Source organism: Suricata suricatta, chromosome 2 (genome assembly GCF_006229205.1).
Source record: "Suricata suricatta isolate VVHF042 chromosome 2, meerkat_22Aug2017_6uvM2_HiC, whole genome shotgun sequence".
Taxonomy (NCBI): domain Eukaryota; kingdom Metazoa; phylum Chordata; class Mammalia; order Carnivora; family Herpestidae; genus Suricata; species Suricata suricatta.
The window spans coordinates 25,518,075-25,536,850 of NC_043701.1; the positions used below are offsets into that span (position 1 = coordinate 25,518,075).

General features: G+C 35.2%; 1 long non-coding RNA gene across 1 annotated transcript in view; it reads left to right on the top strand.

Annotated features, from left to right (window-relative positions):
- Nucleotides 1–16,031, top strand: part of LOC115305382 — a 102,908-nt gene extending 86,877 nt beyond the window's left edge. Inside the window, exon 8 of the long non-coding RNA XR_003914757.1 lies at nucleotides 15,844–16,031. This is a non-coding gene — a long non-coding RNA (uncharacterized LOC115305382). The remainder of the gene's footprint in view (nucleotides 1–15,843) is intronic.
- Nucleotides 16,032–18,776: the final 2,745 nt, after the last annotated feature.

The following is an 18,776-nucleotide window of genomic DNA, read 5'->3' on the forward strand; positions in this document are numbered from 1 at the left end:
GTACTTTTCCTGGTACTATAGGAACAACAAAGAAGTAAAAGAAACATATCCTACTCTAAAGGAGTTTCCAATCCAGTTGTTGAGTCAAGGATACTTAGAAATATACATTTTCTATGTTAGTTTCTATAGGGCTTTGCATATAATTCTTTTAGAACACTTATTACACTTCAAGGTAGTTATTTATATAATTATCTCTCAAATTCATGAATATATATTTTTAATCCCTAATCATGATACAAAATCTAATTTATAGTAGATATTTAATTATAGATTTTTATATGTGCAAAATGTTTTAATTTTATCAGGAGAGGTTTAGTTTCTTTTATACTAGATATATATTTTTATGTAATATATGTATACTCTTATTGTATCTAAACTTTCAGTTGAAAAGCCAACCAAAGAACTAAAGAGTCATCCTTTATTCCTTTCTTTTTTTACTCATATATCTGATCCATTATTAGGTGTTATAGATCTAGCAAAATATATATCAAACCTATTCACTTGTGCTAGTCACCACTGTTGTTATCCATATCACTACTATCATCTAGATTTATGCAAATCTCTGTTAATGGATCACCATGTTTTACTTTTGCTTTCCCACATTTCACCCATAGGAACCGATGTGATTTCTTTAAAATGTTAATCTAGGTAATGCCATCCCTAGCTTAGAACACTTTAATGGCCCCCATACTTTTAAGATGAATCCAGACCCCTATTTGACTAGTAAACCCCCACAAGGTTTGATCCTGGTACATCTCTAACCTCCTCTTTGCTTCTTCTCATCCTTCCCATCTAGCTCCAGACACATTATATTCTTTTACAGAAGGGTTATTCCAGTCATATGTTCTTTGGACCAGTTCTTTTCTCTGTCTGAAATATATATACTTCTTTCAAACTCTGGGATAGATGAACTCTGTAATTCCTGCCCCAACTTAAATGTTACTTTTGTATCTGCTACTTTGTATATATTATAAGTGAGAGATGCACTTAACAGTAATTTTTTAATGGGTTTAATTATTTCACCTACAACTAATCTTAGTCATTAAGCATCCAACTCTTGATTTTGACTCAGGTCCTTATCTCACAGTCGTGAGCCTCATGTCTGAGGGATTCTTACTCTCTTCCTTTCTCCATCCCTCTACTGCTCAAGTGTGCTTGCTTTCTCTCTCTCTCAAGATAAATAAACATTTTTTTTAATTCTGAAAAGAATTTTCTGCAGTTTTTCTGTTCATTCTCTTTACTTTCTTTTCATTGTTACATTGCTTTCTGAGCACTATATATGAGTGAATAGATGACTACAATCAATACTCTTTCAAGAAAGAAGAAATGCCAGGGAATGACCATTATATTGGCAACAAAGGGTGTTGGCCACATTTCTTCAAAAAGATCATCTCTTACAATAGAGTTTATAGTTGCCACTCAGTTACTCTTTAGCACATAACCCATTTTCTGCATAGCATTTATAATCATCTGGTATAATATTTTTTATTTTTCTGTTTCTTATTTTATTCACTAGTCATCTCCCTTCATTAAAATATAAGCTGGGGAATGTCTATTTTGTTTATGGTTATATTTCCCAAATCTAGGATTATGCCTGCTACATAATTGTTTCTCAGTGAGTAATTATCACATGGATGGTAGTGACTAGATAAATCTGGGTAGACAGACTTTAAATATTACATAGCTATAATAATTTCATACTACTGATACTTGAAAATATCTTTAAAATTGGAAAAAAAGTTTAATCTTTCAAAAATTATAACCAAAAATAATAAAAAGAAACAATAAAAGGAACAAAGAAGACCAACCCTCTAGCATATTAGTTAATTAAAAAGGTATCTTATAAGTAGTATTACATGGTAGTCAGTCTAATTTTCTTCCTAAATCAGATGTAAAATACATCCAGAAACCTGAGGTCTACAATGTCAATTTCAAAGTTTCTTTCAATAATTTGTATGATATATGAATGTTTGTTCAAGGCTTTCTTTGATTTTCAGCTTGTTGCTAGCGGGAATTGAATGTGTTTGGGAAGAAAGTCATAATGCAAGAGCACATAGCAAAAAGAGTACATATCAAGGGGTCATCGTGGTAACTATGTGAGATCTTGTGGCACTTGCTTTATGTCTTGTGCCATTAAAAAAGTCATACTTCCTGCTGTCAAACATTGCTGGCACATGAATTTGGTGGCAAGGGTTTAATATTTTATATTGAAATTCTAATAGAAAAATTACAAGTGTTCTTTTCTGCTAGATGCTTTTCCCAAGTTTATGTGCATATTTCCAATAGTTATTTTTTCATAAATAATTTTTCAGTGTGTTCACATAACAATGTACATTTCTGTAGCCTAGCTACGAAGCCATTGCTTATGTAGACAGTACTAACAACTTCCCCCAAATTACTTAGCTTGTAGAGAGAAGGACAAAACTTAAACATGTATGTGTTAAAAATTATCTTTGGCATTAAAAGTAGGTTCAATAGCTCAAGGGCAGGAGCTATTACAGCCATCTTGAGTCATGACATGCCCTGTGGATTTGACTTCAAAATCACTTAATGCACATGACTTAGTGAGCAGCCATATCACATTTACTGCAGACAGAAAATGGAGATTTGTTACAAAAGGACTCTGAAACTCTTTTCCTTCTTTAAGGATCTTATTTCATAAGTTTTTAAAAGTAGAGTTTATGATCCATCAGACTTCTCATCTACAGCTCATTTCCCTCATAGGAAAAGTATAACAGATCCAGCAAAAAGAATCTAGCAACTATACCAACACTGTTCTTACTCAAATTTGGCTTGAATGTCTCCTTAAAGGAATTGTGAAATTATAATTTCTAAAAAGAAATATATATCTGGTTTGATTTTTGTCCTGTTTCTGGAATTAAGCTCCTAAAATCCTTGGAATTTCCGAGGAGAGACAGAGCTGTCTTTGTTATGTTAAGGTGACTTTTGGACCTCACCTAAAGATGGCAGCTGGTTGCCAGGAGGGTTGATTGGAGGGTTGGAAATTTCAGCCCCACCCCCACTACCTCTGGGGAGGGGGAAAAGATCGAAGGTTGAATCAATCACCAATGACCAGTGCCTTAATCAATCTAAACTATGTAATGAAGCCTCCATAAAAACACAAAAGGATAGCGTCCAGCTTGGTGAACCTGCCAAGAAGCTAGAAGAGTGGCACATCTCTAGAGAGAAAAGAATGCTCCTTCTCCTTTCCCCATAGCTTGCCCTATGTGTCTTTTCCCTCTGACTGTTCCTGAGTTATATATATTTACTATAAACTAGTAACCTAGTAAGTAAAATGTTCCTCTGAATTCTGTTGGCAACTCTAGCTAATTAATTAAACCCAAGAAGGAAATCTTGGGAATGTCTGGTCTGATGTATAGCCAGTAAGTTAGAAGTACAGGTAAAAGCCTGGGTCTCAGTGGGCAGCCTGTATTACAGGGAGTCTTTGGGACTTCCAATTTGTAGCCAGTTGGTCAGAAGTAGGTAATAACCTGGTCTTGTTGATTGGTGTCTAAGGCTTTTGAGGAGGTGGTCTTGTAGGACTGAACCTATAATCCATGGCATCTGATAGTCTCTCTAGGTAGATAGTGTCAGGATTAAGTTAACTATAAGACACCCAGCTGGTGTCTCAAAGAATTGCTTGTTGTTAGTGCAGGGGGGAGAAGGAACCCCCACCATGAATTGGAATTAAGATCTGGACCCTTTTAGGAATGAATGACAAAAAAATGAAGAAGATTCTTCCTCATTAAAAACTCAAGTAATGCATGGTAGAACATAACTGAAGGAAGAGAAAATAAAAGAATCAATACTTGATAGGAATAAGAAAAGGTAATTATTGAATGACAAAAAGGTTGTTGATTTTTTTTAAGTATTTTTAAGACAGCAAATGCAGGGAAGCAGTATAGCACAGGTGTTAGTAATCAGGGTTAAAAGATCACTTCCTGGCTGTGTGACTTAAGACATAGACTATCTGTTAATCTTAAATCAAATAATCCTTTCTCATAGGTATTTTGAGGATTTACTGTACAAATACATTCAAAATGCTTAGAGTTTGAGCATGTGGTAAGTGCTTAGTAAAAAATATTACCTATTGTGTTTCTTTAAATGTCTTAAGTACTTACCTTTAATTTTTTTTTTTTTTTTTTTTTTTTGGCAAAAGCAAAGGGAGGTTTTATTACAGACTTAGGCTGGCTGAGCCTAAGCTCAGGCTCAGACTTTACCAATGCAGCGGATCCATGCTGAGAGCCCAGAACAAAGGCGGAGTAGGGCCTTTATGGGTTTGGGAAGGGGGAGTTACAGGAAATTGTGACACAGGTACAGTGATCCAACCATTATTATACAATATTATTGACAGCAGGTATAACCATTCACATTGCCTAGAGTGTTTGTTACTTTTGGCGGGACCCAATCACAGCATTTAGAGTATTGACCAATCACAGCGTGGGCCCAGGACCCTCACATAGGGCGTGACTAGTCTTAGCCTCCATCTTTAGGCCTGCCCTTAGAAAAGGTGTTAGCTGGACTTTCCTGATTGGGTGTTACAAGGGTGGTCCCTTCTGCCTTGGGCAATGTGTGCCCTTCTATTGTCTCAAACCTGAGTCCTTACATTCCCCCCTCTGTCTTGTAACTGACCCAATCCTGGGTCAGCTGAGTTACCATTGTTCCCCTAAAGTCTGGCATAGCCCATCTTGGTGTAAGGGGAATTTCTTACCCTGCAAAGGGCATAGGGAAGGAGAGTTTACCCAATTTCCGCCAGTCTCCGTGGTTCATTTGGTAAGAGTCTCTTTTAGAGTTTCTAATATCTGGCGCTGCCTGGTTTACAAAAGTAAGAATGACAGCCAATTTGTTCAGGATCCTTGGTCGTATAGGTGCAATATGCCTTTATGATTCTTTCTACATTACCAACTTTAGCCAAATTGGTGGGCCATCTAGTGGCCACTCGAAGACCCCCCATTAGAGCCTGGTGGTAGAGGTGTAGGCTCCCCTCACCTTTTGTCGTGTTGAAATCCCATGCCCAGATCAGAGGCAATTAATACCAACAGAACATCCTATCAGGAACTTTTGCTGTTTCCCCAGCTTTCTGGGGCAACATTTGCCAGTCCGATAGCAAAGAGACAGGACAGTTTATCTTATTGAACCAGTGAGTCGTCAGGCTTCTGCCGTGCTAGACCAGCCAGCTTCCGGGGTGTGGCTAGAGCAGGACTGGAGATCCCTGGAGTCAGAGTCTTTTTGAGGATCAGTTCAAGCTGATTGACTGGATCTGGATCACCTCACCAGGTTGAGGGTTCTTCTGAGTCAGTCCACTTAACTCCAGAGAGATATCTGAAACTTTAATAGGGGCTGAACTTTTTTGTTTAGTTGCATATCTGTGAATTCCACCTTTAAGTCTTTTGAAAAGGCATGACCCCCATTTTAAATATCATCCTCATAGACTAACAAGCCTGAGATCCAACAACAAATATTTAAAGACACTCAGTACTAGAATTACATTTACAGTAGTGCATTGCTGAAACTGTTTTTCTCTCTAAAAAAAACCCTCCATTATCAGAGATAGCCAAATCGAGATCAATGCATTGGTGGAACAAGTCCAGTCTTAACAACCCTGGCCTAATTATTTACATAAGCTCAGCAAGAATAAAGATTGTTCATGAGGATTTTATAAGGCTTGCTTTACTGGGTCCTTTTATAAGGAATCTCCAGGTTGAACTTTTAGTAGCCACTCTGGGCCAGAAGCCAAGCCAAGCACTTTCCATCAGACAGGCCTGCAATACCTGTTAAATTGGGCAAACTCCTCTTCCTGAGGTTCCCAACATATGCTGAGGTTCCTGCACCTGCCAGGAAGTGACCTTCTTTCCTCACCTGGGGAGGCTGCTGGGAACTCTGTGAGCAAGGTATCCAGCCAACATTTCCATGAGGCTTTATGGCTCCATGTTCCATAAAGTCAACCTTATGATCTTTAGATTTTGTCATAGAACATGTTTCTTCTTCGAGGGAAGTTGTAAAAGTGACTTTTGGGGACAAATGCAGTATTTGACATCTTTTAAGGTAAATACTAAAATGGGTAGAAACTTCCAGAGCTAAAAACTGCATTGAAGCTGAACAAAAATTAGAAACATGGAAAATTATAGTTTTGCAACTTGTTGGAAATATTTTTGGTCCTTTAATGTTTGCTTATCCAGATTAAGAAACTTTCTCGTGAGAAATCTGTGATATTCAGAAGTGTTATAACGTATTTGTCTAGAGCATTTATCTTTTCTCTCTACTTAAACCATCTGAAATTCAAAACTCAGTGAGTATTCTTTCTTTCATGGCAATTACAATTGTTTGCATAAGTTCAATAAGAATCTGTTCATTGTATAGTAGGACACCATTGGAAATACTGGTTGTTTGACCAAGGCTTTGACTGGAATGTCCTATTTGAGAGTCATGCATAGGCTCACATATGACCTGACAGCTTTAAGGAACTAAGGTTGACTTTATGGAACATTAAGTACTTAACTTTAAATGAATTAAAATGCTTATTTAAAAAAATTGACTCTGAGGTATGTGTATATATATATTTTTCTTTTTCTTTCTTTTTTTTTTCTATGTGAGGAATGAAATTGGTTGTCACACAAATGGGTACATAGGAAATGGTATGTTAAGGAAAACCCAGGTTCCAGAGTAGTGTGAAATAGCAAATGCTCAGGACATGACCATGCGTGGGGTGTGGGAGTCCCTTTATACGGATGTAGGAGTTTGAGAGGCCACGGTGTTCAGATTTTTGTAGACAGCTTAAGTACTGAGCTCTGGGTTAAAGACATGGAAACTCAGGGCCCTGTGATAATGACAGCATATTACAGGGTCTTGCCTATTTAGACAGTGACCAAGGAGAACGGACATGTTGATCAGCTTGGGCAATTTCCTCTCCAGTATTCGTTTGGAAAATAGTGGCCATTTGAACTTTACAGAATGTGTCTGAGGCCTGGGGGGAAAAATGGGCTTTGGTTAGAAATGAACCAAACATTTTCCTTGATCCACAGGTGTTTGTCACAGAAAAGGACCCTGTCTGCAGAACTTGAGGCAGGGAGCAAACCAGCTCAAATCAACGGCCCTGCTTAGAAAGACAATTTCCTTTAGCCTAGAACTACCTAAATATTTCTATTCCTTTCTCCTATAGAACTGAGAGAGAGAACGAAGTAAAATCTGAATGAAGTAAAAGTTATACTATTCTAAGCAGCACCACTGACATTTCAATGTTCCAACTGAATTAAGTCTGTACTCAGTGTTTGGTCAGCACTCTGCTACTGGCCCTGAAACTGCATAAGTCTTAGGGTAGCATCCTCTTCATAGCATTTTGGAATGATTAAAGGAGTTAAAGTAGGTATAGCACTTAAAACAATGCTGGAATATTAAAAGCTATCAATAAATTAATCGTGTTCTAATTTTCTTTTCTTTCTGTGTTAAAAAATAAGACCAATATAAAATATATCAAATGCTCTGATCAGATTACAGCAGAGAATTACAACCTCATGAAATATAAACTTTTAGAAGAATTAGAAGAATACTGTACCAAAAAGAACATCATGCTTACTTCCAAGATTAGTGTCTTTTTAAAAAAATTTTGTTTTTAATGTTTTTATTTATTTTTGAGAGACAGAGAGAGACAGCATGAGCAAGAAAGGGTCAGAGAGAGAGAGATACAGAATTTGAAGCAGGCTCCAGGCTCTGAGCTAGCTGTCAGCACAGAGCCTGACACCGGCCTTGAGCCCACGAACCCTGAGATCATGACCTGAGCCGAAGCCAGATATTTAACCGACTGAGCCACCCAGGCGCCCCTCAAGATTAGTGTATTAATCCTGTCTCCACTTCTGAATTAGAGTCTGATCATGAGCTAGTATCTTGAACCTTCTGGCTTTAGTCTTCTCGTCTGTGAACTGTCAGTTACCATATACATTTTTCCAGTTCCTAAGAAATTGCCAAGGTAAAGGGGACTTGTAAGCTGCAAAGGTGTATCCATTAATATATTCATAATTGAGCAAATGCAATATCATTATTATCACTTATTGTTAAATAGAAATATTTTCCTTATCTCTTCTGAGGGGTGGAAATAGTAAGCAAACTGTTAGATTAATAAATAATAACGGATTGAGATATATAATTGAATAAAAATTAATAAAAGATGCTACAAGAAAATATCTCCTTTCCTATACATTATTTTATATATTATATATTTATATATTACATTTATGTGGTGTTTTGTAATTTGATTTCTACTGAGCTTTCATTGATTTTCTGACTATCTCTTCAAGTGTTTAAGTTTCTACTGTTGTCAATGGAAGATGCACAAAAAAACGAGCTATTTTAAAGAAAAAATATGCAATAGAAATAGTGGTCTTCTTATCTATTTATAATCCTGTTTGTAGTTTCTTGTAAAGGTTTTGTAGATAATGTCTTACACTATCTGTGAAATGTGGTGCTTAGAATAGTATAACTTCTCCTTAATTCCATTTTAATTAATTTTCCCTCTACATTCTATAGGGCAGAGGAATAGAAAATATTCAGGTAATCCAGGATAAAGGAAATTTTCTTTCTAAGTAGTGCATCTGAATTGGATATCTGCCTTTTTTTCATAGGGAATGTCAGGAATCTCAGCCAGAAGCATATGTTAATATATTAATTTGAAGGATTATTATTTGAAATATTTTAAAGCTGATTTTAGTTTAAATCTTAACTTTAGTTATCAATTCTGATAAAAAGGAAGAAAGAATAAAGATGGAAAAGGAGTAGACTCTGCTAATCACACAAGTATTTAGGTATAGGCACGGTAGCATTGACACCTTCACACACAGATCAGCTTCACATATTTTTTGCTTCTTCTACATTATGAAAATGTAGGGCAAGGAAAAGATATCTTTACAGAGGTGAATTACAAAAAATGGGTAAAGAGAAAAAAAATTATGAGAAGTAAGAATAGAATTAACACTAATTTTAAAAAATGTACCTGGGAGACAAAATTACCTCTATGGCTGATTGGTCTGCCTTCCAAGCTCCTACCCTGTTGAGGAGTAAAGAAACTTCCATTTGTCCAAATCTCTCCCTCTTCTGTCTTGAATGGTTTCATTTTACTTTCCATATTCAATGTACTCTAAAATGAATCACAGAGTTGTTTTTCATGAGCTCCTGGATGACTTCTTCATTGTAAGTAAAAGTGTAGCATATTTAAGAGATGGGATCAAGGTATATGAAGAGGGCTTTTCCTGAGTTCTTGTGGGGAAGGGAAGGATTGCCTTGAACCACATGATGTCACTATGCTGTTCAGAGTCATCTGGAGGAACAGGGTATCTTGATGCCTGATCATTCATTGCTTGTCCTACTGGCAAATGCTGCTAAAACCTGCAACTGGTGTCTTTATGGTGTCCTTTCTTTGTTGCCTATATTTAACTCCTTAAACATTTGTTAGCCTAAGTATCTTAAATATTTAGTTATTTCTGGGAAGTCTAATTTTTGAGTTCCCTATGGGTAGAGTAGCCAGATAAAATACAGAATACCTAGTGGAATTTGAATTTCAGATACACATCCACTGGTCAACAATGAATACTATTTTAGTATAACTATGACCCCAAAATTGTATGAAATATTTAATGTGTATCTTAAATCTAAATTTAAGAAGGTATCTTCTATTATATTTTCTATATATTATAACCTCACTCATGAGTCTTTGTCTATTGATTCTCTCAGTTTATACCGTGTTGTATTATCTTCTCTCTTCATGTATATTGCCTTTTTTTTTTTTTAAGCTTGTGTGCAACACCTATATCAGCAAACTTGTTTGCAGAAATAGTCAGGTCTCATATGAAGTCATTCTCTCTCAAAATAATACCTATTTGTTCCTGAAGGCACTTTAGAGATGCTGGCAATCCAGGATCAACTTAATCAAATTTCAAGGATTGAGTAGATTTAAATCTGAGCCTCAGTTCTTGTGAATTTTGTCTATGTATTGATCACACTTATCTCAAATTAAGATGAGTCCCCCGGGTTACCATCTCTGAACACCAGTTTCTGTCCTCTGGCACAGAAGGACTGTTACAAGTATTTTTTAGCATCTCAGCTTTTCTGCTGCTTGCTCTTGAATCAGAAAATACTTACAAGAAGCCCTAAATTCGCCTTTCTAGGCTTTCATCTTCCCATGGATCTTGGCTGGTTATTCTTCACAATCTTATTATTTCTTTTATGCCTCTAACTATATGTTTGTGTCTAGATTTTCTAATTGTTCCCAGCAGGAGATTAATGTGTATCAGTCTTCCTTTACTGAAACAAAGTCAGACTGTCATTAATAAATACTTCTTAAGGATCAGAGGTAAAATTGTATGAAATACAAAAGGGAATATAAACAAAAGTGATATTCCTTTCTTGACTATCCTAAAATACAATATATAAGAGATGGTATGTGATTCAATACTACATGTTCCCCTCTTATCCAATCTTGAAGGGCAGTGTAAAATATCAAACAAATCTTATTCATATGAAAGTTTCAGACTTCAGAAGTGCCCAAAATTGAAGTTTTCAAGATTTTGCTTTTAAAATCCACTCATAATTCCTAAACCATTAATTTAGGTTGTTTTAAATATCTCCACATAGACAGTGAATTTGTTAATCTTTCAGCTAGTTTGTTAATGCAGAGACAGTGTGTTTATAAGGATTGTGTTTAATTCTCTTAAACCTGGTTGAGTGAATTTTCTTTGTTATAGTAGCAATTAATTACATCTACTCTAGAAAAAGTTGTTCTAAATCCCTTACAAATTGTTAAATTTACTTTCATTAATATCGTGTAAACGTAAGTTTCAGTTTTATAGGCAGTGCTGTTTTTTAGCTTTTTGTAGATTTTTTTTAAATATAATCACTCATACGCTGAAATTTTAGGAGCATTAAAGGGGAAGATTTTAAATCCAAATCTTCTTGGGGTGCCTTAGTGGCTCAGTCAGTTAAGCATCTGACTCTTGATTTCAATTCAGGTCATGATTTTATAGTTTGTGAGATCAAGCCCCACATCGGACGCTGCACTGACCACATGGAGCCAGCTTGGATTTTCTCTCTCTCTCTCTCAAAATAAATAAAATACAAAGAAACTTTAAAAAAAATCCAAATCTTTCTTAAAGTTAGTGATAGTTGATGTGTTGGAACAATATAATCATGTTTATACCCATTTTAAATATAAACCTGAAATTTAGAAATTCTTTTATTCTTAAAAATAATTTATCCATTAATCAAAATAAAGCTATGTGTTCATGTATCAAAATAAAGCTACAAAAAACAAATAAAGCTATGCCTCATTAATCTGACAAAAGCATTGTCAAGTATCTTTCATCAAAATGTAAAATACTTCCTCTCAAACCAACAATTCAATTGAAATGTTTTCTGTGTAAAACTCAGATCACCATCTTCAAAGAGAACAAAGTGTTAATATTTGAGTTCTTCCAATAAGAATGTGAATAGATTATATTATCATTTGAAAGCAGTATTATATTTGCATGCAAAGGAAAAGCACAGAAATCTGAATGCAAAATTCATATTGTAGCTTCCAGCTAATGACAAGGATAGTAACCTCAAAGAAGCAGAAAATTCCAGAAATAAACACAATAAAAAATAATAACAATCAAAATGCCTATCATACCCTACGGCATTGGGATAAGAAATAATACTATTTGTCTGTCTGGCAGAAGGTATTTCTGGTAATAAGTTTTAGATGCTGAAAGCAAGATGATTATTTATCAAAACAGATTTGTTTCTTAAGCTCCATTGGTAAAAATGACTAAACTTTTAGTTGCGAAGATATAAGAAATTATGGGCTATAAGTTAAATAATCTTCCAACAAGCTCAAGTATTTAAGAGGGTCAGTTGAAACCCAGATCTCCCAGATATTGTTAACCTTATCTCCCAGTAAATGTCCGTTTCCTCTAATATCCAGTATTAAGCTACTGGGTTTAAATTTTTTTTGTTTATTTATTATTGATACAGAGAGACACAGAGCATGAGTAGCGGAGGGGCAGAGAGAGAGGGAGACACAGAATCTGAAGCAGGCTCCAGGCTCTGAGCTATCTGCACAGAGCCTGACACAGGGCTTGAACCCACAAGCCAGGAGATCGTGACCTGGGCTGAAGTTGGGAGCTTAACCAACTGAGCCACGTACCCCAAGGTACTGGGTTTAAGAGTAAAGTTTTAGAATCCAGTTTCTTGATTATGGACAGTGATTCTATCTGTTACAAAATGTGTATGCTTAGGCACCTTACTTAACATCTCAGGACCTCAATTATCCCATCTATTAAATGGACTGATTTTGAGGGTTGAAAGGCACATTAAATGTAAAGGATTCAAGAGAATGCTGGCACATAATTAGCCGTAACTGCTAGGATTACTTATACTAATTATTATCAAAGAAATATCTACAAAACTCTACCTATTAAAGTAGTATGGACTTTGGTCATTTTCCAAAGGTTTCTTCCAAAAATACTTCAGTGGTTCTCCCAGGTTACTTATACATAATTGAACCAGTCCTTCCCATGTTGACCTGAGATAGCCTGCCAGGAAATCAGAGGTCCTGATTAGACAAGACTCTGAACACAAGACTGGCTGGTTCCATTTTCCTTCATCTTTCTGGCCTCATTCTCAGAATAGATTGAGGCAAACCATTATCCCTACAAGCCTGTGGTTCCCTCATTGTGGTCACTTCTATGGGCTTATTTATGCAGATCAAAATGGCTCCGTTTGCTATGAGGAGTGATACTCTTTTTGGTATAATGCTCAGTGACAGTAGCAGAGATGTCCCTTGTGATTTAGCTTTTTATAATTAACCTTCCTCAGGCCCTCACTGTGGCACTGATACTCAGATGGGGATTTGTATTCTTGTTTGTTAGTGAGGAAGGCTCTTTCTGCATGAGCTGCATGCTGTGCAGAGAATCAACACTTGGTTTCTGTATCCTAGACTCTGAAGTTGAATTTGATTACCTGAGAAGACCCATTTTCCATATGGAAAGTTTCCCCTTGGGAACTACAATTATCCTTCATTCCCTTTTATATCAGGCTGAGACTGTATCAGACAAGTTTAAGTGTTGAATATCAAATTATTTTGTTCCACATTTAGTCCCCTGCTACAGGGGGAAAAATATATCCAACTGTGTCCCTTCCAATTCCCCAAACCACGTGGCTGTACTGGGGGGAAGGGCACCTGATAGAGGGCAAGTAACTCCTGCTAAAGAACAAAGCTCTTGACAAGCCAAACTATCCTGTTAGATTAAATTGTTAATTAAATAGTCTATTAAATTCAGAGTACGTTGTTGTGTTTTATGGATTTGGGCATTAAAGTATTTTAACCTGGAAATAATTATTTAAAAATAACATTCTTCAGGGCATATATATTTTTTACAATTTTAAAATAAACTTGTATCCTGGCTTGCCTATGAACCTGTTATGAGATGATCAGCTTGTTTTGGTATGACAAATAACATTACCATGGAGAGATTTGGGAGATGTTTTTGTTCATTTGTTAGCAAAATCACAGTTAGAAAGTGATTTTTGATACCCTAATGCAATTTTACTGCACCTCATCATGCACCTATGCACTAACTTCATTTCAACTTTCAGTATTAAAAGTCACACATTAGAAACATGATTTACAGAATCATGGTGGTTAACTAAAGTTGTCACATTAAATACTGTACAATGCATATCTAGACATTATCTTTATTTTAGAGGTTTTCATTTTGGTATCTTATAATATAGACTGTATTTCTTGAGAAAGGCAATTATTATCTAGGAAGAAGAATTTTAAAAAAGACTTAAGAAATGATTTATTAAGAAGTGCATTGGGTTCATGATAGTAAGAAATGAAATTATTCCATAAGATGCTATTCTTCTATTATTAAAAAGGAGTGTCATTAATGTCTACAGGCATCTGATGGCAGGCAGGAACTTGAAAGGACACAAGGATTAACCAACATGCATTCTATTATTGAGATCAGTGTGTAAATATATTTAACACATGCATAAAACCTGAATCAAAATTGGAAAGAAGACTTTCTTAAATATTAACTATATTTACTATAAAATTTTTGCGTTTTTATTCCTCATGTACTTTTATTTACTTCATGTGGTATGGAAGTGTCTCCTATATAGTATATTTTTCAGATACTTTATTATAGTTTTAAATAAGAATTTATATATTTCAGTTTTTTCTGTTTTTCATAGTTGGAATACATTTAACTTTAAAATGGATGTTATGAATGTAGGAGAGGCATAAGAAATAGTAAGTTATTTTGACAAAATTTATTATTAGCTAAAAAAATGAAAATCAGAAAATTATCTGATTTTTTCAAATGTATAATATATGTATATGCATATCTGCAAACATTTAGTCTCATTGATATAGACAAGCAGAAAGGTAGTTTACATTGAGCCCTAGGCTCTAGCGCTAAAAATTCTTGCTTCTTAAAATTACTTCTTGATCCTAACTTAAATTTATTGAATTTTTTTACAATCAAATTATTTATAATTCATATTAATTTATTAGTTCTTTCAAAGTAATTTATTGAGTGCCTAGACATAGTAGGCACTTTATTATTACTAGTACTAAAATAATAACAAAGCATGCTCAGAATCCTTGGGTCACTATGTATATATCATGGGATAATGATATATATGTATAACTGATCTTACATATATATAAAATTATACACACACGTGCACACACACACACACACACACACACACACATATATATATATATATGTATATATATATATATGTATGTATCTCCAAGTAAAAATATACAAAGAGCTATGAGAAAAAGACCAGAGAGCCACTAACTGAAGCTGGGCATTCAGAGAAAGGTTTAAACCATTTAGGACTTGAACTTCTATTTGAATTATGGAAAGGTCACTTTGCATGCAAACATATCCTTACAGAAAAGTTATATGCATGCTATGTTTTGCAGTATCTTCACTAAGACTAACTAAATCCAGGTATGTCATGAGAAGGATCTATTTTTATATTTTTGTGTCTGTGTATTTTGCTCAAAATTGTTGACACAAATGACCTTACTAAGTAGCAAATTCTGCAAGTTAGAACTGGTATGTCAAGACTTCTGGGGTATAAGCAAAGCAAAACAATTCATCATTTTTAATGCTCTCTGAAGATAGATTACACAGTAGTCAATAATGATATTTCCTCAGAAGAATAATGTGATGGAAACTTTTTATATTTTTATTGATCCAGGTAGCAGAACTTCTTTTTCATTATCTCACATAAAGATTCAACATGACATCCAGAAATCAAGATTACACAGTCCTCAACAAAGGGTCTCATAAAACTAAACAAATAGAATACTAACTGCATAGAAGTCCACTCATGAGAAGCCATAATGACTGATCTTAAAATTGGGGCTGACTGCTTCTGATATAGCTGGAGTTGAGGCATCTTCCACAAAGCTCTCATTACATCATCAGAAAAGAGTCAATACTTACTTTAGCAGTAAGCCTCAGGAAGAATATCAAGAATAATCATATCTTCTTCTACATAGATTGCTGAAGATGATAAAATAGAAAAATAAATATGAGGCATTTAAACAAAGATTTCAGAAGGAAAAAAATAAAAATGAAGAGAAAGAGAGACCATGGAATAGTAGGTGTTATACCTTGGCCTTTGAAATCAGAGACTAGCGCTGCAGCAAATGGATCTTTAAGGGATTCCTTCTCACCAGACTTGATGCTATTAATAAGAACCTTGGTGTTGTTTTTAGGAATAAAGAGGGAAATGAGAAGCAACTGAAAATGGATAGAAAATGATAAGAACTTCTGGTTGTATTTATAGGCTGCTGAGAATTGTGAAGAGATATTTGAGCTTGGAAGATTGGATACAGATTCCAGTAGTGATGCCCAACCAAGTGGATAGACTCCTCTGAGACTGTTTTATCACAAACGAAAGCCAGAAATTTTACTTGGTCTGTTTGCTTTAGAAGAATTTCTAAGCATCAAATAAAATAATTAATGTGAATATAATTTTTAAAATATTAACTTTTATGAAAAAACGTATCACTCATAACCATTTCAGCCCATGCTCATTTCTTTATCAGTGTAAACTACACTGCAGTGCTCTTCAGGCTTTTTCCTTTCCTCACTTTTGCTCCTGTGACTTTTCTCTCCCTCCCGTTCTCTTTTCTCCCAGCATCATCAAACGGTTAAAGTGCCTGTTTAGGTTGGGCCATTGGTAGAATGGATCTGAAGACCACAGCTAAAGTTACTACTTCAGTAACTTTCTGATAAAACTCAACGAGAAAAAAAGACCAAGAAATTATTTATGGCTGTGATCCTCAAACCAGAGAAGGTCAAAAGACAAACCAAGTCCTCGACTTCTTACTCGCGTGTATGAATCTTGGTACTTGATGTTCACTTGCACAGCGTCATATGCAGTATGTTTATTTCACAAATAAGCAGTTTGTTTTGATAGAACCAATATCTGGAAAAACACCTTCTTTCTAGGCATTGTTTAGAGAAGAATAACAATCAAATGAATTTTAAATGACATTCCTTAGAGAGATCGGTAATTCAGGGAAAGATGTCAAAGTGAAATCAATCCCTGATTCTTTCTTAAATGATTTCACTTGAACATGAATGAACTCTGTTGAAGAAGCATTGCATGTTATTTCCCCTGTATCTTTTCTTTTTATTTGCCTTTATTTCTTTAGCATCTTTTAATTTTCGTATTATTTAATCCCAGAAGCTGATAGGAGATATTGGGCAGGTCAGGATTCAAGAGCTGTGATCCATGACAGTGATTTGAGAGGAAGGTATATAGTCCCTCTTTCCTGCTTCAAAGTTTATAAAGAGTTAAAAAAAAAACCACCCAAAAGTTTAAAAATAGGAACAGAGACAATCAATAAAGACATTTAGCAGTTTTAGCAGAACATAAAGTTACCTTAAAAACAAGTAGTGATAATTGGTTAATTAGAAGTAGAAGATTGGCTAGGTATTAAGAGATTTCTGAGGAGAAAGCATGAACACTAAGGAATAAAAGCTGAGCCAAAGAGATAATTCTCTTTCTTAATGTCTTAAGTTCAAAAAACATTTGCAATTTTTTAGATTTTAGGAAATAGTGCCATGTAGAAAACAGTCGAAGTAATTAAAAGAGGATCATTATAGAGCAGAATGAATAGTTTGCTTTATTCACTGATGATCCACCAATTTAAAAAATGCTGAATAGAAAAGAGATTTAAGTGTTGACATTCTCTAAGCTGATATTATTAATAGCTCAAAATTCTATTTATTTAAACAGATGCGGTAATCAGCATTAAGGAAGGGAGCTGTCTTATGATTTGGAGGGGAGGAGAAAGTTATCTCTTTACAAAGGGGAATGATTAAAAGTCCTAAAATTTTTATTACTTACTCATTTACAAAATTGAATATCTAACTTACACACATATTGTAAAATTAACTATTTGTATGTGTGTGTGTGTTATGTGTTTTGACAAATGCATAGAATATGGTAACCTCCACCATAATCAAGATAGAGAAGAGGGCCATCATTCCAAAGAAACCCCCTCATATTGTCACTTTGTCGCAAAACCCCTCCCCTCTTTTCTCTTCCCTTAAACTCTGTCAACCATTGAAATGTTCTCTGTCCTCATAGTTTTGCCTTTGCTACATTATACTGGACAAAGGGACAGAGACACTTTACATAAAAGGAGAGGAAGACACAGTTGTGGGAACATGCCCATAAAATCAACTGGAGCTATTCCATGCTGTACCACTTAGAAGCTGCCATTTGGTTAGAATAGTGAAGTGGCCCCATGAGATTCCAGCTTGTTGAACAGACTCTTTAAAGGTAGGATGTCATCTTCCGTGATGAGTTTATACTAAGTAAAGAAACATTGTTTTTTGTTTGTTTGTTTGTTTGTTTATTCTATGTAACCTGTAGACTACCTGGATATGAGAACTTGGGAAAGTAAGTAGGAATGGCTTTTCTTACTATCTTGCCCAGAGGCTCACTAGGGTAAATTTGTGATATTTAAAGAGTTCAGAATTCTGAACTCTGCAGATTTAGAGGGTTTCCAGAGGGAAAATTCTTTCAACACAGGACATTTCAATACAAGACATTCAATATCATTTCATTTAAAGCTCTGTCAATCCAGTTACTTTAGTTGATCACTAACTCAAAGAATTACGAGCAAAAAAGATATTTAGCATGATTGCCAGGACATTGTAGGGCTGCCACTAACCAACGGAAAAATGAATGACTTTTAAAAACTGAATTAATAAGGGGCACCTGGATGGCTCAGTCGGTTAAGCATCCAGCTTTGGCTCAGGTCAGGATCTCATGGTTTGTGGAATCAAGCCCTGTGTTGGACTGTGTGCTGACAGCTCAGAGCCTGGAGCCTGCTTCAGATTCTGTGTCTCCCTCTCTCTCTGACCCTCCCCTGCTCACGCTGTCTCTCAAAAATAAGTAAAAAACATTAAAAAAAGATTTTAAACTGAATTAATAAGTTTTACTTAATTATTAAAACATAAGCCAGTGAACATGTTAATATAGCTATTTCATATAGCCAATCATACTGATGTCGTACACAGAAGTTTTTAGACTTTCATTCCATGACTCTTAGTTCAATGTTTATTTCTTTGATTCTCTATTTTTTAAAAGCTTATTTATTTTGAGAGAGAGAGAGAGAGCACACAAGCAGGTGAGGGGCAGAACGAAGGAGAGACAGAATCCCAAGCAGGCTTCATGCCATCAGTGCAGAGCCTGATGCA